The sequence below is a fragment of the Bos javanicus genome, chromosome 23 (assembly GCF_032452875.1).
Source record: "Bos javanicus breed banteng chromosome 23, ARS-OSU_banteng_1.0, whole genome shotgun sequence".
Taxonomy (NCBI): Eukaryota; Metazoa; Chordata; class Mammalia; order Artiodactyla; family Bovidae; genus Bos; species Bos javanicus.
This window is the reverse complement of record NC_083890.1, coordinates 45284487-45301620: the sequence shown is the minus strand read 5'-3', so window position 1 is coordinate 45301620 and position 17134 is coordinate 45284487.

Sequence of the window (17134 nt, the reverse complement as noted above, 5' to 3'; positions counted from 1 at the left end):
CTGGAGAATCCCAGGGACGGGGAGCCTGGTGGGCTGCCATCTATGGGGTCGCACAGAGTCGGACATGACTGAAGCAACTTAGCAGCAGCAGCAGCAGGGCTGGTAACTGGTTGGAATATCTAGGTTAAGAACCTTCTCTCAAGGTTTCCTGCTTATCTGGAGAAGGTGTGCTCCAGAACCAATCACAGGAAGTGTGTTCTCTGGGTGATGTGAGTTATAGAACAGGTGTCCTGGCCTCATTAGCTCCAGGAGCTGTGATTCTGAGACTCTGAGCCTACTCTGCCTGAGATTTCATTCATTCACCAAGAAAGCATGGCTACCTCGATTGGCACCAGGGATGCTCTGATAACCAAGACAGACATTGTTCTGTCTTGGTGATCACAATGCAAAATGGGAGACAGACAATAAATTAAAAACTTCAGTGAAAAGTGGGTAGATCTCATCTCTTGTTGGTCCTTTTCCTTCCTTCCTTCCTTCCTCTACTGACATTGTAATTTTTCTCCCATCCTTTTGCTCCAAGGCTGCCAGATACCGTGTATCTAGAACCATCCTTCCACCCTTTTGCCAGTATCCCATCTTGGACTTTCCTATCTCACTTCTGCCTAGTGGGTGATTATTTGGTCCAGCTCACTGCCAGCCAGAAATTCCATGGCTCGTGGCCCATTTTTCCTCTGCCATTAGCCTTTTGGTCATTCCAAACACACAGGATTAGGAAAACTGTCAAGAACAGAGACCAGCTGATAATCAGGGTCAGAGTGTCCATTAGTTAATTCACTTATTCATTCAGCAAGCATTGCATAGTTGGTATCTTCCAGGAATTGAGATATGAAAAACAAAAACACAGTTTCTGCAGAGTTAAATATATATATATATATATATATATATATCCAAAGGCAAGAACCCCATCTATCTTCTTCATGACTCTGTCCCTAGTATTTAACTCCTTAGCACAAGGTGGGAACTCAATAAATGCTTGTGACTAAAACAATGAATTCGTATTTTGGCTGAAAAGACAGATATATAAAGGATGGTAATAAAGTGGGATGATCATTTATTCAATAAATGTTGATTGACTATCTCCTAAGTGCTGAATATCTCCTAATATGACAAAGAAGACAGATGCAGTCCTTGGCCTTTTGAGTCTTACAGTTAAAAATTTGCATCATGAGTATTAGAGTTGTGATAAATAATGTGAAGAAGTCCAAGGTGAGTATGGTTGATGAGTACTGTTTTGTCATTTATTTTATTTTTTATTTACGTATTTATTTTATTTATTTGGCTGTGACGGGTCTTAGTTGCAGCACGCGGGATCTTTAGTTGGGGTGTGAGCACTCTTAGAGGCAGCAGGTGGGATCTCTAGTTCCCTGACCAGGGATCAAACCCGGGGCCCTGCTTTGGGAACACGGAGTCTCAGCCACTGGACCACCAGAGAAGTCTCTGACATGACTACCATGAATGTGTGTTATTATTCACTAATGCCTAAAGAAGACAGGCCAGCTTCATCCCTTAGATTTAAATATTTCCACATACTTAATTGCATAACCTCTGAGCAAGGCTGAGAGTCCCTGGCTGGAACTCTCCAAGTTCCCACTATTTCCTAGTCTTTCCTTAACTCGTTCACTCACCACCTGCTTCACAGACGCAGAGTCTGAGCGCCAGCTCTCTGCATAAGTGAAATATGGTGGAACTTGGGGACAGAGAGGAAGGGAGCTTGAAGAGTAGCTTAACTGAGTTAATTGATCTTTGTAAGTGTCCTGGGCCAGAGGGAAACAAGTAAATCCCATAATGAGCCTTAGCATCTTAGCAACTCACAATATAACAGGGCTCACACCCACTTGGGCATATGAATCTTCTTTACAGAAGAGTATGAGATATAAAAGCCACAGAAAATTGCCTGGAAAAAAAATGCATTAATTGGATTCTTGGCAAAAGACTGAAAAATGTCCCAGGCCGATGGAGCAAGTTATTTTTAGACAGTTTTGTCCTAAAATATGTTGATGTCTCTGTGAATGAGTTCATAACACATGCTAAAAACTCCTTTGGCCTGATCCTTATTAAAAAAAAAATCTCCATTTTTCCTTTTTATTACATAATAAAATTAAAAAGCCGTCTCCCAGTACCGTCTCTTGGAGACAATCCTCGGCTGAGATGCCTTTTTTCTGCTTCCATCTTTATGACTACCTTCACATTAGCTCCCTTCCTTCTTGTTTTTCTTTCGGGGTATGCCCTACTTTTGTAACCTAAAGACATTAATAGCAATTTAATTGTTTATACCACCATTCACATAGTATTTCAGTTGTCCCCGTTTTTAACCCATGAGCTCAACCTTATGACTCAGCAGACTGCCAACATTTCAGCCCTCTGCTCTTTTTCTAATGAAAAAGTTGAGAACCAACACTTTATATGGCATTGCAAGGGTAGGATTAAAGTCACTGGTAGTTACAGAGATCTGACTTTGTGATAAGAGGCTGGCCAGTGATTAGAAGACTTCACCTACTTGGTCTTAAAGTGGAATTAGTCCAGATGGTGCCAATGGGAATTAAGGGCTGCATGGTCCTGGAGCAAACACAATGGCTGTCTTATGGATGCTCTTAATCTCAGAGGTAAATGAGGGACATAGGGCTTTCCGAGGCCTGGCCACACATTCCATGGTGATTATAGTACCAAATACTCATGATTCAAAGTGACTGGTTATCAGATACTAGAAACATCGTCTAAATCATTAAAAGATTTCAAGTCAGCGTGATGGTCCCATGGATTGAAACTAGTGAGTTTTAAAGTCATTTATATTTCCGAGGTTGTATCTACAGAAGTTTTCAACAGTCTTGGTCATATATATCACTGAAAGGAAAGACAAATTTACTTCTTTTAGAAAGCACAGCATGTGTGTGTATATATATATGTATATATATACGTATATACCCAGCATGTCTGTTTATTTTGCTTACAGAAACTCTAGTGTGTATTGTTATTGTTGTTTAGTTGCTAAGTCATGCCAGACTCTTTTGTGACCCCACAGACTGTAGCCCTCTAGGCTCCTCTGTCCATGGGATTTTCCAGGCAAGACTACGGGAGTGGGATGCCATTTCCTTCTCCAGGGCATCTTCCTGATCCAGGAATCGAACCTGTGTCTCCTGCATTGACAGACAAGTTCTTTACCACTAAGCCACCAGGGAAGTCCTTCTACTGTGTCCATCCTAGACAAATTTCAGGGACTCTATAAAGACAGGCATAGAGTTAGAGTGTTTCCTTCTTTATGTTTTTGGAAACTTAGAATTTGACATCAGAGTTAAAGTAGATTCTCAGTATACAGACTGCATTAAAATCCAGAGGCCCTCGGTACTGACATGATCCTGCCTTTTGAATTATTCCCTATACGATTAATTGTCTGATGACAGGAACAATCAGTTTCCAGTCTTGAGGTGTAAGCTCAAATCTCTGATGAAATGCACATTGTCTGACTGAAACATTCTTTATATTTATATCACTCGTTTCAACTTTAATGCAAATAAAGATTCTGAGAGATTGTGATCTAGAGAAAAGAAGTGAACTGGGGTTACTGGGTTGCCATGGGGTAATAATGAGGAAAGATTCGCTGAGGGTGGAAATGAATCAATGCTGTTGTTGTCGTTGCTCAGTGGCTAAGTTGTGTCAGACTCTTCACAACCCCATGGACTGCAGCACGCCAGACTTCTCTGTCTTTCACTATCTGCTGGAGTTTGCCCAAACTCATGTCCATTGAATCAATCCTGACTTTGCTTAATTCAAGTCGAGCATGGGATAGCCTTGCTCTCAGTCATGAATCTAGTGCAATTCCTTCAAAAGGAGGAGCTTCCAAACTGTGCCGTAGCTAGGATGAGAATCCGAGACCAGCACCCATTTCTGGAGGCCCCATCTGTGGGCATCACCAGTGTATGTTAGAGTGGGCAAATCGAAATGACTCCTTTTCAGAAATCTTAGGTCTTTGCATCCATCACTTATTCTTCATGGCTAACTTTCTTGCTTTTGGTTGTAGATTTAACTCTCGAGGAGGAGTGATGCAAAAACTTCCTGTCGAGTTATAGAGTTTGCATGTAGAGTTTTCGTTTCTTGTGATGACTCTGTCTGGCTTTGCTGTCAGGGTAATGCGGGCTTTAGTACAGTAAGTTGGACAGTGTCCCCTTATGTTTTCTTTTTCGGGAAAATTTATGAAGGATAGGTCTTCTTTTTTAAACATTTGGTAGAATCTGCCGGTTACACCACTGGACCTGGGCTTCTCCTTCTGAAATGTTTTTTGATAACTACCTGGTAGAGAAAAAGGAAGTAGATTAGTGGTTGTTTGATAGCCATCAGCTTGTGGCTGATTGCCTAGTAACTGCTAAGGGGCTGAGGGGGACAAAAATATGCTAAAATCAGCTTGTGGTAATGGTTGCACAACTGTCAGAATACACTAAAAACACTGAACTGTTCCCTTCGAGTCAGTGAACTCTATGGTATGTGAATTATATTTTAGCAAAGCTATTTTAAAAACAAGTATTGATTCTGTTCATCATTTCTACTGCTTCTCTTTTCAGTATATTATTAATTTCTGCTTTTTTTCTTTCTTTTAAATTTCATTAGGTTTGTCCTTCTTTCCTAGCGTAATATGTAAATTTAATTCACTCATTTTTAATTGGTTTACTTAAAGTTATATATTAACCTTCGACAACATTCTAGCTACCTTTAACAATTTCTTAAAGTAATACTTCTATTCTGTCACAAATATTTTATAACTGTCATATATTTCTATGCCTCTAAAATTACAACTTCCAAATACATAAAATATATGAATATGTTGCAAAGTCTATTATGATTTCTGGTTTTCCCCATGAGTTATTTAGGAGCACATGTAAAAGTTTTTTAAAGTGTTTTTAAAGTGTTTGTATTTATTACCTTTTGATGGATTTTTATTTTTACTATTATGTAATACTCAGCAGGACTTCCCTGGTGGCTCAGATGGTAAAGCGTCTGTCTACAATGTGGGAGACGCAGGTTCGACCCCTGGGTCGGGAAGATCCTCTGGAGAAGGAAGTGGCAACCAAATTTATTTTTATCTGGTCGCTAAGAGTCGGACACGACTGAGTGACTTCACTTTGACTTTTCACTTTCATGCATTGGAGAAGGAAATGGCAACCCACTCCAGCGTTCTTACCTGGAGAATCCCAGGGACGGTGGAACCTGATGGGCTGCCGTCTGTGGGGTCGCACAGAGTCGGACACGACTGAAGTGACTTAGAAGTAGCAGCAGCAGCAGTGTTATTGTGCCTGAAATTCTGTTTTGCCTTATACTGATATTGTTATTCAAAATTTCTTTGGTTATCAATTGACTGATATCACTTTTCCCGTAATTTTTGACCTTCTGAGTGATTGTGTTTTCGATTTTGCTTAGGGTTTCTTCAAACAGCAAGTAGTTGGGTTACAAAAAATCAGTCTGTTAATCTCTGTCATTTATTAGACAAATTTATTCCATTTTCATTGCTATAATCACTGGTACATTTGAACTTATTTCTACCACTTTTTTTTTTTTTTTACTATTTTTATTGGATTTAAATATATGTATATGTATCTTCATTCTTCCATGTTCTTTTTGGACAAAGTTGTGGTTTTGTTATTGTTATTGTTGTCATTGTTCTCTTAAATACTATCCATACATCTTTTTTCTCTAGTATGTTGATTTGGAAGTATTTATATTATTTTAACTTTATTACTTCTATTATTTTACTACCATCTCCAATCTTTGACTATAATATTTTTACTGAAGTCTACATTTAGTCAAGAAATTTTGGAATCTTACAAACTTCGTGGGCATATTTAACTACTCATTAAACAACCACTTCCTGGAGATTTTAAACTTTGCCACAAAATTTCTAAAATAGCTTTTAAGATAGTTGATTAAATTAATCAACCCATTTTGTTAATATTTTGTCTACCACTATTTCTTGAATCCCATGCCCTCCCTCTGGGTCCATTTTTTAGACCTTAAATACATTCTTTAATATTTGTATTCATAAGCATCGATTGATGGTAAACTCTCTTGTTCTTTCTTCATGACTCTAAAGCCACCTTCATTTCTCTTCTTTTTTTTTTTTTTTAATAATAGCTTGTCTGGTATGAAAGTTTAGACTGAGATAATTTCACTTAGCATTTTAAGAATATTATTCTTTTATCTCCTGGTATCTACTGTTGCTGTCAATTTGTCAGTCCTTTGTAAGTAATCTACCTTTTCACACTAGTCATTGTAAGATTTTTCCCCCTCCCTTTGTTCTCAGTGATTTGTAGTCTCACTACATTTGTTACTTTGTAGTAATTAATATTTATTTATCCCTCTGGGTCCTTACACTTAATTTTTACTCTGAGGACTCATGTCTTTCTTCAGTTTTGGAAAAACATTAGCAAATCTCTCCTAAATATTGCTTTTCTACCTTTCTGGGAAATTCTACTAAATAAATTAGACATTTCCATTTACCCTGTAAGATATTTAACTGTTTTGTCATATTTCTCATTGCCTTTATGTGATGCAGTCTAGTAAAATCCTCAGGGTTATCTTCCAGTTCCCTGGTTCTGTACAGTCTAGTTGTTAAACAAAAAATCTTCACGTCTAAATTTTTTACACTGTCTCTTTTAGATCCATCAGTTTTGTCTCACTTCTTTCTGATTTTGCTTGCCAATTCTATGTTCTATTTTTAGTTATTATTAAAGATGTTATTCTTTCACTGTGTCCTTTATCATCCTGAAAGTCTCTGTCTGGCTGCTCTTGTACTTTAATTTTGTTTGGCTAAATGTATATCCTTTTTATTGATTTATATTGGCTCTCTGTCTTAGCCTTCTATTCTTTGGTTTTGGTATCATGGTTTCTGGGCTCATTTTGGGAAGGAATTTTTTATTTTTGTTTTTTCCCTTCTCTGCTTATCCTTCTCTCTCTAGTTTTTACAATTGCCTCCATTTGGCTTCTTGGGGCTTGCTGACCGAAGAAGTCTTATGATACAGGTTCAGGGCTCATATACCTCAAGGATTATGGCTTCAAGTATTAAGGTTTATGGCCAGTTCCTGGAGATGAGAATGTTTTTATGCTCTATCAATTCAAAGAGGCAATATTCCCAGGCAACAATTAGCAGAGCTTTTCTCAGCCTTTACTATTATTATTACTATAATTTTTTTTAATAAAGGGAAGTTCCCCCCAGTCTCCAGCTTTAGTCCTGTTGCCACTTTGTATAGAGTAATTTTAATTACCATAATTGCAGATGAGCAAAATTCCCAGAAATGTTTGCTCGTTTCCTGCCCCAGAAGCAGGTCCAGATCTCTGTGCCACATGCTACCGCTGACCTTGCTTTTCTGGCCTGCATACCTGGTCCATGCAGGTGTCTATTGTGTTCTGGGCCTGCTTACATCGATTTGACTTTTTTAATTATACTTTGCCTACCATTGTGCTTATTTGAAGGGGAAGGGCTTGAGTATACGAGCATGCACTTACTATTATACTATTAACGGTGATGTGTAGTTCTGGGGTGGGTGGGCTTCAGTAGCTGCATCTCACAGGCTCTAAAGCAAAGGCTCAGTAGTCGTGGCACAGGGGCTTGTTGCTCCATGGCATGTGGAACCTTCCTGGACCAGGGATTGAACCCATATCCCCTGCATTGGCAGGCAGATTCTTAACCACTGTGCCACCAGGGAAGTCCATCAACACTTTCTTAATGCTTTCTTAAACTCTGGAGCAGTTTTGTCCAACAGCAATAAAATGCAAGCCACATATATGCTTTTACATTTTCTAGCAGCTACACTAAAAACATGTTTTAAAAAATGGGTAAAATGAAATCTCATGATATATTTTACTTAGCCCAATATTATCATTTTTAAATAAAATCAACAAAAAGTTATTAATACAGGATCTTTATTCTTTTCACACCAATTCTTTGAAATCTAGTGTGTATTTTATACTTAACAGCACCTCTCAGTTCAGAGGAGCCATGTTTCAAATGCTCAACAGCCACATATGGCTAGTGGCTGCCACAATGGAAGGTGCAAATTTACGGTATTTATAAGATAACGATAATTCTAATATCACCACTACTACTTTGGACTTTTTAAACTTTTTTTTTGTTCCAAGAATTTCATCGAGTGATTAAGAACACAGCAAGATTTAGATGCCCTCAAAAGCTGTCTGGTCCTCTACAGTACGCTTGTCATCACAGTGCTGGTATATTTGGAAACCTGTTCTTATTTGCTTTTTCTGAATCAAGGGAAGACAGTGAAAAGTCTTGTGTGGACAAATTTACAACGGACATAAGACCATCTTTCCACCTTGAAAAACTGGCTTATGAAAAATCGAAGTTTTGTTTTTTTTCTGAGACAGGAAATGAGAATATATAGTGTTTTGAAATGGTCGTTACATTAATTACCTAATGAATTAAGAAGTTAAACTCCATTTACTCCCCCAAAGCACTTGAAGGTGCTAGGAAGAGTTAGAAGAGTAAAGTATGACGGAGTTTTATGAGTTTATATGGATTTTTTTTGGTTAAGATTAATTTTCAATTCCCCCCAGGCAAAGGATATTTGGCTTTTCTGAGAGGTGTCTCTAGTGGTAAAGAACCCACCTGCCAATGCAGGAGACATAACAGACCTCGGTTCTATCTCTGGGTTGGGAAGATCCCCTGGAGGAGGGCATGGCAACCCACTCTAGCATTCTTGCCTGGAGAATCCCATGGACAGAGGAGCCTGGCGGGCTACAGTCCATGGGGTTGCAAAGAGTTGGACATGACTGAGTGACTAACTAGCATATGGAAAAGCAGAGACATTACTTTGCCAACAAAGGTCCGTCTAGTCAAGGCTATGGTTTTTCCAGTGGTCATGTATGGATGTGAGAGCTGGACTGTGAAGAAAGCTGAGCACCAAAGAATTGATGCTTTTGAACCGTGGTGTTGGAGAAGACTCTTGAGAGTCCCTTGGACTGCAAGGAGATCCAACCAGTCCATTCTAAAGGAGATCAGTCCTGGGTGTTCTTTGGAAGGAATGATGCTAAAGCTGAAACTCTAGTACTTTGACCACCTCATGAGAAGAGTTGACTCATTGGAAAAGACTCTGATGCTGGGAGGGATTGGGGGCAGGAGGAGAAGGGGACGACAGAGGAGGAGATGTCTGGATGGCATCACTGACTCGATGGATGCGAGTCTGAGTGAACTCCGGGAGTTGGTGATGGACAGAGAGGCCTGGCGTGCTGCGATTCACGGGGTTGCAAAGAGTCGGACACGACTGAGCGACTGAACTGAACTGAACTGAGCTGAGTGACTAAGCACACACACACGATGCTTTTGATAGGCTGTTTACAGTCTGACATTCCAGGTATTTCGGGCAGCAAGGCAGGTCTGACCTCCTTGCCCCAGTGGGGGCATTAACAAACCTTGCTATTTCTCCGGGAAAGTAATCCTTTCAAAGTACTTGGTTATGTTGTTAGCTTACTTGGTTTCCAAAGCATGGGACTACCTTCTCTTAAGATCTCGAAATCACACTTTATAGAATTGTTTGTTTTTACAGCTTAGAAACATCAATAGTGGATCAACTTCCTGATTTTATGGCCGATTTTTAGACACACTCATTTGTCACGTCTTTTGAAACTCCTTCCTTGACGGGGAGTGGTTTTCCCCAGGAATTCCCAAGCATGTCATATTTAATGAGCACAATACCAGTAATTACATTGGTACACAGCTCTTTTCTCTCTGGAATCTCTAAATAGTTTCCAGATTGGTGCGGGGGGTGGGGGGTGGGGTTGGTTTTCAAAAGCTCCTTGTGGAGAAAGAAGCGGAAGGAATTAGTTCCCAGTCGAGATAGTTAGGGAGTGAGGCTCCGGACAGGATTGAATCGTTCCCTGAGTCTCTCAGTCCATCTGTCCTATAACATTTCCGTCCTGACTGGAGGTTCCACTGAGCTGAAATGCACCTATTTGGAGAAGATTCCTCTTCTGCTGGCTGGGGAGCCATCGTGCTGTCATCACAGCTGGACATGACAGGTTCCAGGAATCCAGAATCTGTGCTCAGCATGATGGGAAGCATTTTTATGTCCAAGCGTCAGGAATGTGTTACCTCCCACATTAGGAAGAAGCAGTACTGCCCCACCCCCAGCTCTTCTCAGTTACCAGGATCTACTGCTCCCTGCGGCATTTAACATATCTTACGGCTCAGACGGTAAAAGCATCTGTCTGCAATGCAGGAGACCGGGGTTCGATCCTTGGGTTGGGAAGATCCCCTGGAGAAGGAAATGGCAGCCCACTCCAGTATTCTTGCCTGGAAAATCCCATGGATGGCAGAGCCTGGTGGGCTACTGTTCATGGGGTCGCAAAGAGTCGGACGTGACTGAGCAACTTCACTTCACTTCACCTCAAAGGAATACTAAATGCCATATGGCAGTCCAACCTAAAGGAAATCAGTCCTGAATATTCATGGAAAAGACTGATGCTGAAGCTGAAACTCCAATACTTTGGCCACCTGATGCGTAGAACTGACTCGTTGGAAGAGACCCTGATGCTGGGAAAGATTGAAAGCAGGAGGAGAGGGGATGGCAGAGGATGAAATGGTTGGATGGCGTCACTGACTGTATGTACATGAGTCTGAGTAAGCCCCGGGAGTTGGTGATGGACAGGGAAGCCTGGCGTGCTGCAGTCCATGGGGTCGCAAAGAGTAGGATATGAGTGAGCCCCCGAACTGGCTGAAGCGTGTTACACTTGTTCATTCTCTGCCTCTGTGCACGAGCATGTAACCTCCATGAGATCCTGAGCTTTGTCTGTTTTGTTCACAGGTGTGTTTCCTGCCCAGGCACTTGGTAGGAGCTCAGTAAACCTTTATTGAATGAAAGGATGCATTGACATGCTGGAATGCGGTCTTCTTTCAAATAGTGACGTGGGGTTAGGGGAGGCCAGACTGAGGTCATAGCATGGTGGTCTGAGCTGTGCGATCCTGAGCAAGCTCCCTGGCTTTCAGGCGTCTTGTGTATGAAACAGAGCAGCAACATGTACCTTATAGGCTGACTGAGGATTTGATGATGTCAAATGCTCAACCAAGCCCAGAACCTGGCCTGCAGTAAGCACTCAACAAAGCGTGGCTATATGGAAAAAAACGCATTACTATTCCAGTGAGTCCGGACCTGGGAAGTTGTTAGAACTCAGAACCCTCCCTTCAACCACAGAGTTTAAGCCTCAGGGCTACGTCACACTCCTTCATGGATCAGGGCAAAGGCCTGGGCCTGTCACGGGTCCCACGGTCTCTAGGGCAGCAGAACACGCTTAGGGATTTTCCCGTATTGACACAGTCTTCAAGAATAACCTTGTTCCACATAACAGGGGCCATAGGCCGGGTCGTACCTTGCCCAGTGGGGACAGCTGCTGAGAAGGCGTGGGAGCATGTGATAACCAACAGCACATGGCTTTCAATAGACAGAAGGGTAAAAATTTGATTCAGCTCGCCCTGGCTGGCTTTGCTAAAAGGCGCTTTGCCCTTATTTGAACAGGGTGAGAAGTGGGTGGGTGGGCAGCAGAGAGAAAGTCTGGGACGGGGTCCTTCCTACACTCCCATAGCTGGTAGCTGGTGCTGAAATAGTAGAGTCAGAGTGGCAACAGCGACTCACAGCCCAGCCCCTCATCGTCAGAAAGAGAGATCCCTGGGCACTCCTGCTGCTGCTCCTCCCAGACCCTCCTGGAGGAGGCGTACCTCTGAAAAGCAAGTGAGTGTTAAGTGCATACTCTTATCTGCTTCTCCAAGCACAGAGAGAACATTCTAAGGTTCATTTAAATTAAGTGGCATTGCAAGAATGCAATATTCAGCCGATAAGCATTCCAGAAAGCTCCAGAAGTGGGCAGATGTGGGATCACTTCAAAACCAGCTAACAATATAATGTAATAAACGAGACAAAGATATGACAAGCCCACTTCGGAGCTGTTTGCAGTTCCGCATGTGAGCTATTGTTATCCTGACTGATGCTCAGGCTTTGTTTTTCAGGTTAAGAAAAGGGAGGTAAAAGGATTTCAGAGGCAGTGTGTGCAAATAAAGATTCCTATTAAAACACATATGTGCATGCATGGGTGTGCGTGTACCCATACACGCATGCATGTGCACGCACACGCTTGCACATACCCTGCCTTTGCAAGGTTCTCATCCTCTCTGACTCCTGCACAGAAAGTGGCTTTAGGGAACCCTGACCCTACAGACTCTGCCCACTCCCAGCTTCCCTCAGCTGACCCCTGCACAGGAATGCTAGGAATGCCTTCCCATGTACCCACATCACGGGCTCCAATCCCAGGGCCTGGAGAATTCTTCCCTAGGCACTGCTTGGTGATCCACATTCTACTGCCTCTAAATGTCTGTGACAGTTCGAGCTATCCGGTTTTTATCACTGGAAATTTGTTTCTGTAACTAGAAGAGTGGGATAAACCAGTCCCTCCACTCTACTCCCCACTCCGCTCACCAACCCCAACAAAGTAGGAGCTGTGTCGAGTGGTCCTTGCCCAGAGGGTCGTAAATCCTCACGCTCCTTCTTCCTCTGATGGAAGGTCTCTGAGAGGCCTCCCGAGGACAGGGACAGGACCCAAGGATTAGAAAAGCAGCATTTCAGAGCTTCCGCAGGGCTTCCTGCAGCCGGCTAGGATTAGCTGGTCCTGACAGATCCAGGGTTTCTGGACCAGGGGTCCCAGGCAGGCTGAGGGTGAGTGGGGCTGGGGATGGGGAGGATGAGTGGCCCTTGACACTGTCCGCAGCATTCATGCACGAATTCCACGGGATAGAATTCCCCTGTGTTTGTGCTGAATGCTTATGCTGTCCTCAGAAAGCACGTTTGTTCCTGGATGTGATAGTACATCACGTGAGTTTAAAAAGCAACAGTCATTTCTGGAAGTTGTGAGTGTGCGCGGTGTGTGTGCAATCAGAAGCCCTCCTTCTCCGGCCCACGTTCGAGACTCCCAAGGAGACTGTACTTCAAAGCCTCTCCCAGACCCCAGGCAGTCAGAAAATTCACTGAGCTCCTAGTACAAGTCACGCTCTATGTAAATGAATCAGTCCGCACCCTCTGGAGGTCACAGGCTGCCAGGAAGGCAGGGGAGACAAAGGCAGAGGTGCCCAGTGAGGGGGTGCCGCGGGCAACGCTGATGGCTCCAACTTAGATGAATAACATGATTGCAACACGGATGTAAAAGCTAATTCTAGAAAAAAATTCCTCTCTCCTGGAGTATAAACAATTTCCTGTAACTATTTTATTGAGAAATCTAATCTCATGAGTGTTTTTTTTTTGTCCTTTTCCTGACTAGTTTGTTTTTCTGGGTTTGGGATGTGTGTGTGTGTGTGTGTGTGTGCGTGTGTGTGTGTGTGTGTAACTGTCACTGAGGTTGCCATATACACAGGGCCCGCTCAGGGGAAACTTGGCAGAGCCTGACCTGAGCCCCAGGTCCTGTCTACCCCTCCCTAAGCCCTTTCAGTGCCACCACACCCCTACACACACACACTACACCACACACTTCAAATGCCACACCACACCACACACACACAGCCCTACACACATCCCACCACACGCACACACATCCCGACACATTCCATACACACACACCACACCCCACACACCCCCAAATACCACAACACACACCCCACAGCCCTACACACATTCCACCACACACACACATACACACAAACATCCCAACACATTTCATACACATACACCACACCCCACACACCCCCAAATACCACACCCACACACACACACCACAGACCGACACACATCTCTACGCATACGATATAAACACACCACATAAACTCCCCAAATACTACACCACACACACACACACACACCTCACCTGCACACATGGGCACCCCACACCCCACACCACTGCAGGGCAGTGACCTGGGCTCCCCGGGCGCCTGCGGTCCTCCAGCCCGTGATCGCAGGGACAGGGGACATGGGCCGCTGCTTCTCCCCTGGGACACTTTGTGGTTGAGAGCAGCCCCTGGGGTTTCTGGGATCCGCTCTTATTCCTCTTCATACCTTTATTCAAAGTTGACTAGGAACCTAATGATCCTTAAGATTCACTTGGAAAGTACATAGGAAGTCAGTTTTTTTTTTTTTTCTCCACTTTTCCTAAAGGGTTAAGATCACGGCAGGAAGGAGCCGACCATCAGTCCCATGGACTGGGCTGGGTTGCCCGTGTACCTTTCCCGTCTCTCCGTCGCTCCCCTTCCTCAGCTACGTGGGGAGTCAGCTTGGAGGTGGTTTCCTCGCCCGCGCTCTGAGCCCACCTTTCTTAGGCTGTTCTCCCCCTGCCCGGCCTCTTGCACTCTGTCCTTTAACCTCCTGAAAACGCCCTCCTGGCTTGACTCACCTTTGCCCCCTGACCTGAAAGAATAACCCCTTTCTGGTCACCCCCTCCACCTGATGCCTGGAGTCAAACCCCTTCCTGAAAGCATTGCTCGAATTCCACCTTCTTCATGAAGCCTGCCCTAGTCACCTGTGCCTGAACGGCTCACCTCTCAGCTTGGGAAGGACTCTCTGTCCTCAAGCGGGGCTGACCTCATTCATTTATTTGACAAATATTTGATGAACAGCTAGTAAGCACTGAATAAACACTACACTCCGTGTGGCAGATACAGTGATGGATGAAGCACAGAGCTTTCTGCCCTGCTGTCGGTCCCCAGACACTCAGAGGTTCATTGTACGGGAAGACTGGGTCTAACCATTATTTCCACCCCCCAGAAGGTACTAAGAATTCAGTCCAATCTACTGAACTGATTAACCAATGAAGTCATTATTTCTTTCATGCAATGCCATACAGAATTTGAGTCAACACTATAAATGACCCTTCTCAATAACCAAAGCTGAATGTGGAAAGAAGAGGAATACATTTCCTTCTTATGAAAAACAACATGTGATTATTTTCTGTCTCAAAGGCAGAATCCTGGTTTTATCAAACACGTCTCAGAGAAACACCCCAGCCCTCAAGCCAGACAGCAGTTGTAAACATCTCCCCTTTACGCTCAGAGGCTGTGGAATCTCAGAGCCTGAGCTGTGAAATGCCAGCCCTCTTCTCCCACCCCAGGATGGAAACCGAGCCCTCAGGGTATTCGTCTTTAGACTCTCTGGGTGATGATGCCTGGTGCAGGACAGGGACTTAGCTCAGCCCACAAACCAGGAGCAGGGAGGTTGGAAAAAGACAGATGGGACTCAGAGAAGAGGGAACACAATTGCTCAATGACCCAGGATCCTAGTATGACACATTGCTAGTATGATCCTAGGTCAGACACATTGCTTCATTACTGACCTTGTTCTTTGACACATAGATTCTCCTGTGTACACTGCGTCTTTTTCTAACCAATTCCTCCTTCCTACCAGCACAGCTCATACTAGAGGATGGCAAATCGCACCTATACCAGTGTTTTTCTCCAGCTTAAGACCTCGTCAACACTCTTGATGCCTTTTAGGAAAACACATGACATCAGCTGCTTCCTTCCTGATATCCACACGACATTAAAGGAACACCGAAGTTTTGTTTATAAAAACACACAGATGATTAGGTAACTGATGAGACCTATATTCTCACCATACTTTCTTACAGACTCAAAAATTTCAGCCCTAGTTGTAATCTTGCTTAAGCTTTGTGGTTTATTGGACAACCTGGTGAAACTTCACACTTACCTGAGGGTTGCGTGTGCATTTTAAGGTGTCAGGGCATAAGGAGTTCTGTGCTGAGGTGAAGGAAGTCACATGGAATAGGCTTCCTGTCTTAAATTAGCATTAGACATAGGCTTCTGGGGGACCCCCTGACGTCAGATGACCACAGTGCTGGAGCAAGAGCGGTCACAAACCCGTGATGGCTGGGGAGGAAACCCAACAATGCTCCCGTCTAGCTGAGATTGTTAACGCCCCGGCTGGGGAAGAACTGCGTCCCCTTTCTGCAGCCCTGAGCTGGGCAAATCTGTGGGTTTCTGAGAAACCCCAGTTTGTAGGGCTAGATATTAATAATAAAAGACTGTCTTGAACAGGTCTACACTTACACTGACTGATGAGCCACCATGAGAGCCCTGGTAACTGATCATAGGTCTGACTGAGCCAAACCACAGGAATCTTATGGTTTTCTGTGCTCACGTCCACTGGCATTGGGGCTTGGCTGGAGGAAGGTGTCAGTCAGTTTCTTCTGCACCACATATTCCTTCTCCTCCCAATATCAGCAAGAGCTGGGCTATGGACTAGATGTTTGTGTGTCTCTGAATTGGTATGTTGACTCCCTAATCCCCAAGGTGATGGTATTGGGTGGGTCTACCCAGTATGTGGAGGTGGGACCTAAAGAGGTGGTTTGGTTTAGCTGACATCCTGAGGGTGGAACCCCTATGGTGGGATTAGTGCCCTTATGAGAAGAGACTACTTCTCCATCATCTGAGGACACAGCAAGAAGGCAGCCCTCTGCAAGCCAGGAAGAGAGCCCAGCTGCTGCTGCTGCTGCTGCTAAGTCGCTTCAGTCATGTCCGACTCTGTGCGACCCCATAAATGGCAGCCCACCAGGCTCCCCCGTCCCTGGGATTCTCCAGGCAAGAATACTGGAGTGGGTTGCCATTTCCTTCCCCAATGCATGAAAGTGAAAAGTGAAAGTGAAGTCGCTCAGTTGTGTCCGACTCTGTGCAACCTCATGGACTGCAGCCTACCAGGCTCCTATATCCATGGGATTTTTCAGGCAAGAGTACTGGAGTGAGTTTCCATTGCCTTCTCCGAAGAGAGCCCTACTAGATACCAAACACTCCAGCAACTTGATCTTGAACTTCCCAGTCTCCAGAGCTATGAGAAATAAACGTCTGCTGTTTAAGGTGCCCAAGCTATGGTATTTTCTTATAGTAGCCCAAGCTGACCAAGACAAGCTGTCTATTTTTGAAAAGAAAATGGCTCAAACCCACCTCTTTCAAGCACACTACTCTCCTTTTCTCTTTGTGTGTTAGTCGCTCAGTTGTATCCGACTCTTTGCAACTCCATGAACCGTAGCCTGCCAGGCTTTTCTGTCCATGGAATTCTCCAGGCAAGAACACTTGGGTGGACTACCATTCCCTTCTCCAGAGGACCTTCCTGATCCAGGGATTGAACCCTGGTGTCCTGCACTGCATGAAGATTCT